Source organism: Lolium perenne, chromosome 1 (genome assembly GCF_019359855.2).
Source record: "Lolium perenne isolate Kyuss_39 chromosome 1, Kyuss_2.0, whole genome shotgun sequence".
NCBI classification, from domain to species: domain Eukaryota; kingdom Viridiplantae; phylum Streptophyta; class Magnoliopsida; order Poales; family Poaceae; genus Lolium; species Lolium perenne.
The window spans coordinates 150,185,280-150,196,333 of NC_067244.2; positions in this window are offsets into that span (position 1 = coordinate 150,185,280).

Sequence of the window (11,054 nt, forward strand, 5' to 3'; positions counted from 1 at the left end):
TTAATGTTTACGTGTATGCCATGCAGGAAACTAAGCGAGGCATCCCCATCACCTTCCTGACCAGGTATAGGTCAGGTGGCACGCCCTTGCACTTCGCATCGCCGCGTGTGACCAGAAGAGCATTGCGGGCCGTCGCTCGAAGGGGTCTCAGCCAGCCGCAGCTCTAGGCTCTTCCCGGCTCTACGGTGTTGACAGGCCGCTGCCCGCCGGTGGGTTTTGGCGATCAACACATTCTGGCACGCCCGGTGGGACAATCGTCTACATCAACCACATCGCCATCTACATCTGAGATGGCGGCGGACGGCACGCCAGTCACCTACGAGGAGTTACCTGCTGAGCTCAAGAAGAAATATGACGAGATCAAGGTCACCCTCGAAGCCGACCTCATCGGCTCTTTTCAGAGAACCCGTACCCATGGCATCAGATGGAAGGGATTCTCACCACAAGGTGCACTCGATGGGATAGATCTCTCTGCCCCGTCGGAGGAACGCACCAGGGGCCTACGGCAGGAGATCAACTACTTGGTGGCTCACTCGCTACACCGCCACTCTGAAAACTTGGTCAACGTGTTGGAGCGTCTCGCTCTGCGCGTGATCCAGGAGATCATGAGCCACCAGTACTCGCCGTCAGGACCAGCTCTCGGGACGCATCAAGGAGAGTTGCCACTCCAGTCCCGTCCGCCGCTGCCATATGCGTTGGCAGCACCACCTGAAGTGCCGGCTACACCGGCATTCGTCGTCTACAAGATTGGTGGTGACCCTAGTGACTACCAGTTCTTGACTGAGGCGCCTAAGGAGATCCCTCAAGGATACGCGTGCACGTATGTGCCAGATTGTGGCAACTGGCCACTCTCAAACCAGGCCACAACGTCAGGGACTCCGGCGCAAACAGGAGGAACGTCAGCAACAGAGCTTGAGAAGCAGACGTGGCCAACTAAGTACGCCACCCCGACGAAACTCCCGAGCCCAGCTCCTGCAGTTGGCTCAGAGCTGGAAAAGCAAACATGGCTGGCTAAGTACGCCACCCCGGCGAATCTTCAGAGTGCATCTCCTGCAGCCGGCCACGACGGATCAGATCAGTACCATGCGAGAGACCAGTTTGGCATGGTGCCAAAAAGAAGGGCAATCGGCTATTCCAAGCCGTACTCCCGACGAGTACGAGATGATCCCGCTGCCACCTAAATATCGGCTGCCCGTCTTCTCCAATTTAAGTGGATCGGATGGCTCCAGCTCCAACGAGCACGACGGCCGACAATTGGCGCAACTAGGACCGGCTTCAGTGTCGGATCAGCTACGCGTGAGGCTCTTTTCACAGTCCCTCACGGGATCGGCTTTTGGATGGTACACCTCTTTGCCAGCAAACTCCATCCAGTCTTGGAAGCAATTGGAAGAACAGTTCCACATGCAATATCATTCAGAAGCTTCCGAGTCTAGCATTGCCGATCTAGCACAACTACGTCAGAAGCGCGGAGAAACGGTGACAGAGTACATCCAGCGCTTCAGGAATCTTAGGAACCGATGTTATTCGGTTCGTATAACTGAAAAGGAAGCGATCGAGTTGGCGTAGCTGGCCTTGCAACACAGCTCAAGGACATGGCCTCCCAAGCAGATTATCCCTCGGCGGCGCACATGGTTCAGAAACTATCGGCATATGAACAGCGCCACCCAGACCTGTACCAAGACAAGTTCAAGCGTGCGGTAGTCATGGTCGATACGAGAGGAAGGTGAAGTGCCTGCGGGAGACCAAGAAGTAGCGATGGCTGAATGGACTCGGGGAGGAACCCCGTGTCCTGCAAATGGGTAAAGCCACCAGGGCCGCCTGTGGGATTTGATTCTGACGTGACCAAGACTGAACAAATCTTCGACCTCCTGCTCAAGGAGAAACAGTTGACGATTCCTGAAGGTCTCAAATTCCCCACGGCGCAAGAGCTAAACGGAAAGCCGTACTGCAAATTCCACAACTCGCTTTCCCATGCCACCAACGACTGCAGGGTGTGGCGTCAGCACATCCAAGCGGCGATAGAGAAGGGGCGTTTAATTTTCAACCAGTACGCCATGAAGGTAGACACCCAGCCCTTCCCCGCCGTTAACATGGTAGAAGTCATCTACCCTGAGGGTTGCCAGCCAGGTCCCACATTCAGCATCAACATGGTAGGACCTGGGAACCACTCTGGCAAAGATGGAGATGAGGGCAGCTGCTCTCATAGCAAGGATATAGAGGAGGCCGCTCCACGCGATCGGCTCCACCATGATGGCAAGCGCTACGTCACAGAGGGAGAAGTGAAGAACATAAGATATCAACGACCTCTCTCTGATCACCTCCTCAACAAATATGTGAGTCAGTATGACCAACGCCGACGGTCCAACTATGATGATGAAGGAGATCGTCTGGCTAGAGAAGCCAGAAGACATCGTCGGCAGGATCGCGATGAGGAGGAGCACGAGTGCCGTGCCACAGACAAGTCAAGGGAGCAAGATGACAACGCCAGACACTGGGACTGCCCTTTCTTCAGACACTGCTGGGATTCAGGAATGAGCCGATTGCCCACAATCGGCAATTGCCCAGAATGCAACAAGAAGAAGAAGGAGGCAGCCAACGTGTCTGTGTTTGAGCGCTTAGGGCCTCTCCCACCACCAAGCAAACGCGCTGAGTCACTTCGTTGGGCAGATCTTGAGGATTCCGAAGACGAGGGACTAGAAGAAGAAGAAGACAGGTACCGCCGTCCAAGGTGGTGCCCCGACGGACTCAGCCGTTCACAGAAACGCAGGGTTCAACGTTTACGCGGCCTGGAGGAAGCCGAAAGGTTATACCTGCATACGCTAAGAAAGGCACGGCCTGATCTGGCTGCAAAGGTTCAGCGAGCCCTGAACGAAGAGGGTCGTCCACGGAAAATGGAGTGGCGCCCCAAGCAAAGGAGAGCCGATGATGAAACATCGGCTGGCACGAACATGGTGTTCATCCTCCCTTCAGAGTTCAGTGCTCCAGGGTTAGATGAGACATCCGTGGCACAACTTGACTGCGGCCCACGGCCGGTTATCTTTGAGAAGCCACGAGATAAGAGCTACAGGCATCTGAAGGCCCTATATTTACGAGGATATATCGATGGGAGGCCTGTAAACAAGATGCTGGTGGACACCGGAGCGGCAGTTAACATCATGCCGTACTCTATGCTACGTCGGTTGGGACGCTCTAGCTCGGATCTAATCAAGACCAACGTGACATTGAGCGATTTCAACGGCCAAGCGTCTGAGGCACAAGGAGTTCTGAACGTGGATCTGACCGTAGGAAGGAAAACTATCCCTACAACGTTCTTCATCGTCGATAGCACGAGCAGTTATGCTGTGCTGCTGGGAAGAGATTGGATCCACGCCAACTGCTGTATTCCTTCCACGATGCACCAATGCATAATACAGTGGGATGGAGATGAGGTAGAGGTCATCCAGGCCGATGATTCAGCTGAAGTTTCAACGGCTGGCATGAACGCATGGGAAGCAGCAGGCCAAGAACCCCTCTCAGGCATCAACTTAGACGACTGCGAACGCATCGATGTGACAAAGGGAAGGGTTAAGCTGGTTTTATCCACTGGTTTGACCATGTAGTTGAAGCGAAGCGACATGCAACTTGGCGAGGCTGATCCTTGTGATCGGCCCCAAAGATCTATGAAGGGACATTACAGAGCCTTCAGTCAGCGCTCCAATCATTATGGAGGCCGATCTCAGCAATCGGCCAAAATTATCCTCACCACATGTTCTGCTTGTGTTCGCCCTTGACCCTGTCAGGAGCCAACGTGCGAATTACAGAGCCGATATCTGCCATTCTTTAACAGATTCGGCTCGGGGGGCACCTAAACATGGGAACAGAAGCAGGGGTACATGTGTGCAATGAAATACTTGGGGCCGATAGGAGAAAATCGGCCGGTAAAAATTTTTTTTTACAGCCGATGCGAGGGCATCGACTTTAGAATTGAGAAACAGCCGATGCGCAGCCATCGACTCTAGTTGAATTATGCGATGTTTATCGAGTCTCCACCAAGTCCAGGCCAGCGGTGGTGCCTCCTGTTGCTTCGAGGGAGTAAAACAATGGAAACTTCTCCAGCTGTTTTAAGCCGATCCAGGTTCCTGAACCGGTTTGTCAAGGATTTCCAATCTTTGGGGCTAGTTCAGTTGAAACAGAAGATTATCGGCTGTCGGAGGAAGAAAGAGGATCGGCTGTAGCGCATTCTCTCTGACATTCTCGCCTCGAGTAAGGCTCGGGGGGCAGCAGGCTCGAGTAAGACTCGGGGGGCAGCAGGCCTAGTGGATTCTCTGTTTAAAGAGCCGATGGGGATACCATCGGCTGATCCTTCGTTGCAACCTTCTTCACAATGATGGGTACTGAAGAGGATTATTGGGTTTGGTTAGAAAGTTCAAAGGCTTTCCTGAAAGATCCTGCATCAGATGAGGAAGGGAAGGGTGAGTTTCAAAGGACCGATGTGATACTATCGGCTCATTACGCATTGGCAAGAGGGACGAATCGGCAAGGTCAGTAGGAGGAGGAATCGGCTAAATTAAACTCAGAAGAAATCGGCAAAATCAAATTGGGGAAAAAATTTCTTCATTGATAGGCGAGATTTCTTACAAGAAGAGCTGATTGCTCTCAAAAGGAAATGCTAGGGGATACATTGCCCCATATACTACTACTGGCCCTATTCTAGAGATCCTATCTAAGGGCCATCACTGCCCTCGTCGTCGCCGTCGTCGCCACTGTCGGCGCTGCTCCCGGCGGGCTCGTCGTCGCTCCAATGGCCGCCGACCGGGCCCTCGTTGTCTTCATCTTCTTCGCCAGCGTCATCCTCGTCGCTGTCGAAGTCGCTAAGATTGCCCGGCCAAGGGCAGAACCGCTTGGCCGGCGGCTCGTCGGAGGAGCTCTCGTCGTCGTCGTCCTCCTCCTCTTCCTGCTCCTCCTCCTCCCCGGAAGAGGTGAAGTCGCAGGAGAAGCTGTCGTCGTCGCTCTCCTCTTCCGTTTCCCCAACGGCGAGGAAGCGGAGGTCGCTCTCCCCGTCCGTCGAGGACTGGTCGTCCTCGGACCAGATGGAGAAGTCGTGGTCTGACTCCTCCCCGGCCGCAATGGCGCGGCGGGTGTTCGCCGCGTGGACCTCTGCCGGGTTGTGCTCCGGCGTCGGCTCGCGGGATGTGGAGGATTGGCTGGAAGGATCCGATGGGGCAGAGGAGGAAGAAGACATAGTGGCAGGAGGGTTTTTTGGAGTGCTAATGCGAAGGAGATGCAGAGGGGAACTGTTCGCAGCGGTTAAATAAAAGGGGGATATAGTGGAAATTCAATGTCACAGCAGTTTCCGAGGAAGTGGTGCCTAAAGAAAACTGTCAGTCCACGCGGAGAAGTTGAGAAGGCAGGGCATCATGATGAAGGATATTGCAACAGTTCTGCCACGACATGACCCGACGAAGGAAAACAGAGTGATTTTGGAATTACCAATTCCAAAACCAGGGGGGCATGTGTTATCACCAGAATTTGACCGAGTCAGAGGTGGGCCACGATTGAGAAAGACTTGGAGATATACATGGAAGGAAAAACAAGAATTGGCCTTATACACGAAGTTGGGCTGGATTGCCCATTGTATCTGTAATATAGTAGATCGTATCTTTAGGTTAAAAGTTAGAGTTTTACTCGTGCACGGTGGGATATTCCCACGTTAGAAAGTCCCCTGGACTATAAATATGTATCTAGGGTTTATGGAATAAACAACAACACAACGTTCACCCCAAAACAAACCAATCTCGGCGCATCGCCAACTCCTTCGTCTCGAGGGTTTCTATCAGGTAAGCGACATGCTGCCTAGATCGCATCTTGCGATCTAGGCAGCACAAGCTCCACGTTGTTCATGCGTTGCGCGTACTGAAGCGTCTTTGATGGCGCGCAACGTAGTTATCATAGATGTGTTAGGGTTAGCATAGCTCTTCGTATAAGCATGCTTACGTAGTGCAACCCTTGCATGTCTAGCCGCCCTCACGCCTATCTCAGGCGTGGGGGCGGCACCCTGCTTGTTCATCATCTAGTAGATCTGATCCGTTACGATTGCTCCTTGTTATGCAAGGATTAGTTTAATATCTGCAATAGTTAGGCCTTACAAAGGGGGGGAGGATCCAGCGGCACGTAGGGTGGCGTTCGCAAGTCCTAAACAGGATGTTCCAAGAATCAACTTCATTGTTGGTTTTTAGGCCTTGTTTAGGATCGGCTTACGAGCACCGTGCGTGGCCGCGAGGCCCAACCTGGAGTAGGATGATCCGATTATGCGGTGAAAACCCTAAATCGTCGTAGATCTCATTAGCTATATCTTGATCAAGCAGGATCACCAAGTATTCGTGCACCCCGTACGAATCATGGGTGGATCGGCTCTTTGAGCCGATTCACAGGATAACCTGAGAGCCGATCGAGGCTCGTATTTAATGTTTACGTGTATGCCATGCAGGAAACTAAGCGAGGCATCCCCATCACCTTCCTGACCAGGTATAGGTCAGGTGGCACGCCCTTGCACTTCGCATCGCCGCGTGTGACCAGAAGAGCATTGCGGGCCGTCGCTCGGAGGGGTCTCAGCCAGCCGCAGCTCTAGGCTCTTCCCGGCTCTACGGTGTTGACAGGCCGCTGCCCGCCGGTGGGTTTTGGCGATCAACAACTTTATGTCATTATTATGCGTTTTCCGGAACTAACCTATTGACGAGATGCCGAAGGGCCAATTGCTATTTTCTGCTGTTTTTGGTTTCAGAAATCCTAGTAAGGAAATATTCTCGGAATCGGACGAAATCAACGCCCAGCATCTTAGAAATACACGAAGCTTCCAGAACACCCGGGAAGGACCAGAGGTGGGCCACAGGGGCCCCAGGAGGGTGGCTGGCGCGGCCCAAGCCCTGGCCGTGCCGCCATACCCCCTCACCGCCTCGTCGCCCCTCTGATGCCGCCTCTTCGCCTATATAAAGCCCCTCGACCTAAAACCTCGATACGAAAAAGCCACGGTACGAGAAACCTTCCAGAGCCACCGCCATCGCGAAGCCAAGATCTGGGGGACAGGAGTCTCTGTTCCGGCACGCCGCCGGGACGGGGAAGTGCCCCCGGAAGGCTTCTCCATCGACACCACCGCCATCTTCATCACCGCTGCTGTCTCCCATGAGGAGAGAGTAGTTCTCCATCGAGGCTCGGGGCTGTACCGGTAGCTATGTGGTTAATCTCTCTTCTATGTACTTCAATACAATGATCTCATGAGCTGCCTTACATGATTGAGATTCATATGAGTTTTGTATCACTATTCATCTATGTGCTACTCTAGTGATGTTATTAAAGTACTCTATTCCTCCTGCATGGTGTAAAGGTGGCAGTGTGTGCATCATGTAGTACTTGGCGTAGTTTATGAATGTGATCTCTTGTAGATTATGAAGTTAACTATTACTATGATGGTATTGATGTGATCTATTTGGTTATGTTGATCTATCTTGCACTCTAAGGTTATTTAAACATGAATATCGAATATTGTGGAGCTTGTTAACTCCGGCATTGAGGATTCGTGTAATCCTACACAATTAGTGGTGTTCATCATCCAACAAGAGGGTGTAGAGTCTAGCATCTATCTATTTATTCTGTTATGTGATCAATGTTGAGAGTGTCCACTAGTGAAAGTATAATCCCTAGGCCTTGTTCCTAAATACTGCTATCGCTGCTTGTTTACTGTTTTACTGCATCTGTACTGTCCGCAATATTACCACCATCAACCACACGCCAGTCCTAGATAGCAAAGCACTTTTCTGGTGCTCTTGCTACTGCTCATATTTATTCATACCACCTGTATTTCACTATCTCTTCGCCGAACTAGTGCACCTATTAGGTGTGTTGGGGACACAAGAGACTTCTTGCTTTGTGGTTGCAGGGTTGCATGAGAGGGATATCTTTGACCTCTTCCTCCCTGAGATCGATAAACCTTGGGTGATCCACTTAAGGGAAACTTGCTGCTGTTCTACAAACCTCTGCTCTTGGAGGCCCAACACTGTCTACAAGAATAGAAGCTCCCGTAGACATCAAGCACTTTTCTGGCGCCGTTGCCGGGGAGGAAAGGTAAAAGGCACTCATACTCCGGTTCCAGTGTGATGCTTTTTCTGGTGCCATTGTGTTTGTGCTTGAAGCTATTTCCTTTAGATCCTGCAATTGCATCTTTTTGTTTCTTGTTTACACTAGTTAGGCATAATGGAAAACAACAAAAATATGAGAGATCTTTATGAACTTTATCTTGAATTAGGACATGATGTGTTTGAAGGGAGAATTAAAAAACCCATGGAACTTTATATGCATGCTAATGGGAATGTTATTAATATGAATGCTTTGAACACTATTGTTGCTAATGCTATGGAAAATTCTAAGCTTGGGGAAGCTGCTTTTGATGAGCATGATCTTTTTAGTCCCCCAAGCATTGAGGAGGAAATTTACTTTGATGATACTTTGCCTCCTATTTATGATGATTATAATGATAGTAGTCTTTTGGTACCACCTGTTATGGAGGATAAATTTGATTATGATTACAATATGCCTCCTATATTTGATTATGAGAATAATAATGATAGCTACTTTGTTGAATTTGCTCCCACTACAACTAATAAAATTGATTATGCTTATGTTGGGAGCAGTAATAATTTTATGCATGAGACTCGTGATAAGAATGCTTTATGTGATAGTTATATTGTTGAGTTTGCTAATGATGCTACTGAAAGTTATTATGAGAGAGGAAAATATGGTGGTAGAAATTTTCATGTTACTAAAACACCTCTCTATGTGCTGAAATTTTTGAAGCTACACTTGTTTTATCTTCCTATGCTTGTCACTTTGCTCTTCATGAACTTGTTTATTTACAAGATTCCTATGCATAGGAAGCATGTTAGACTTAAATGTGTTTTGAATTTGCTTCTTGATGCTCTCTTTTGCTTCAAATACTTTTTTTTTGTGAGTGCATCATTAGAACTGCTGAGCCCATCTTAATGGCTATAAAGAAAGAACTTCTTGGGAGATAACCCATGTGTTTATTTTACTATAGTAATTTTATTTTATATTTGAGTCTTGGAAGTTTTTACTACTGTAGAAACCTCTCCTTATCTTAGTTTTGTGTATTGTTGTGCCAAGTAAAGTCGTTGATAGTAAGGTTCATACTAGATTTGGATTACTGCGCAGAAACAGATTTCTTTGCTGTCACGAATCTGGGCCTAATTCTCTGTAGGTAACTCAGAAAATTATGACAATTTACGTGAGTGATCCTCAGATATGTACGCAACTTTCATTCAATTTGAGCATTATCATTTGAGCAAGTCTGGTGCCTCAATAAAATTCGTCTTTACGGACTGTTCTGTTTTGACAGATTCTGCCTTTTATTTCGCATTGCTTCTTTTGCTATGTGGTATGGATTTCTTTGTTCCATTGACTTCCAGTAGCTTTGAGCAATGTCCAGAAGTGTTAAGAATGATTGTGTCACCTCTTAACATGTGAATTTTTGATTATGCACTAACCCTCTAATGAGTTGTTTTGAGTTTGGTGTGAAGGAAGTTTTCAAGGGTCAAGAGAGGAGGATGATACAATGTGATCAAGAAGAGTGAAAAGTCTAAGCTTGGGGATGCCCCGGTGGTTCATCCCTGCATAATTCAAGAAGACTCAAGCATCTAAGCTTGGGGATGCCCAAGGCATCCCCTTCTTCATCGACAAATTATCAGGTTCCTTCTCTTGAAACTATATTTTTATTCGGCCACATCTTATGTACTTTGCTTGGAGCGTCTGTGTGTTTTTGTTTTTGTTTTTGTTTGAATAAATGCTTGTGTGGGAGAGAGACACGCTCCGCTGGTTCATAGGAACACATGTGTTCTTAGCTTTTAATTTTCATGGCGAAGGTTGAAACTGCTTCGTTAATTGTTATATGGTTGGAAACGGGAAATGCTACAAGTAGTAATTGGTAGAATGTCTTGAATAATGTGATACTTGGCAATTGTTGTGCTCATGTTTAAGCTCTTGCATCATATACTTTGCACCTATTAATGAAGAAATACATAGAGCTTGCTAAATTTGGTTTGCATAATTGGTCTCTCTAAGGTCTAGATAATTTCTAGTATTGAGTTTGAACAAGGAAGACGGTGTAGAGTCTTATAATGTTTACAATATGTCTTTTATGTGAGTTTTGCTGCACCGGTTCATCCTTGTATTTGTTTCAAATAGCCTTGCTAGCCTAAGCCTTGTATCGAGAGGGAATACTTCTCATGCATCCAAAATCCTTGAGCCAACCACTATGCCATTTGTGTCCACCATACCTACCTACTACATGGTATTTCTCCGCCATTCCAAAGTAAATTGCTTGAGTGCTACCTTTAAATTTCTATCCTTTACATTTTGCAATATATAGCTCATGGGACAAATAGCCTAAAAACTATTGTGGTATTGAATATGTACTTATGCACTTTATCTCTTATTAAGTTGCTTGTTGTGCGATAACCATGTTCCTGGGGACGCCATCAACTACTCTTTGTTGAATATCATGTGAGTTGCTATGCATGTCCGTCTTGTCTGAAGTAAGGGAGATTTACCGCTAGAATGGTTAGAACATGCATAATGTTAGAGAAGAACATTGGGCCGCTAACTAAAGCCATGATCCATGGTGGAAGTTTCAGTTTTGGACAAATATCCTCAATCTCATATGAGAAAATTAATAATTGTTGCTACATGCTTATGCATAAAAGAGGAGTCCATTATCTGTTGTCTATGTTGTCCCGGTATGGATGTCTAAGTTGAGAATAATCAATAGCGAGAAATCCGATGCGAGCTTTCTCCTTAGACCTTTGTACAGGCGGCATAGAGGTACCCCTTTGTGACACTTGGTTAAAACATGTGCATTGCAATGATAATCCAGGTAATCCGAGCTAATTAGGACAAGGTGCGGGCACTATTAGTATACTATGCATGAGGCTTGCAACTTGTAAGATATAATTTACATGACACATATGCTTTATTACTACCGTTGACAAAATTGTTTCTTGTTTTCAAAA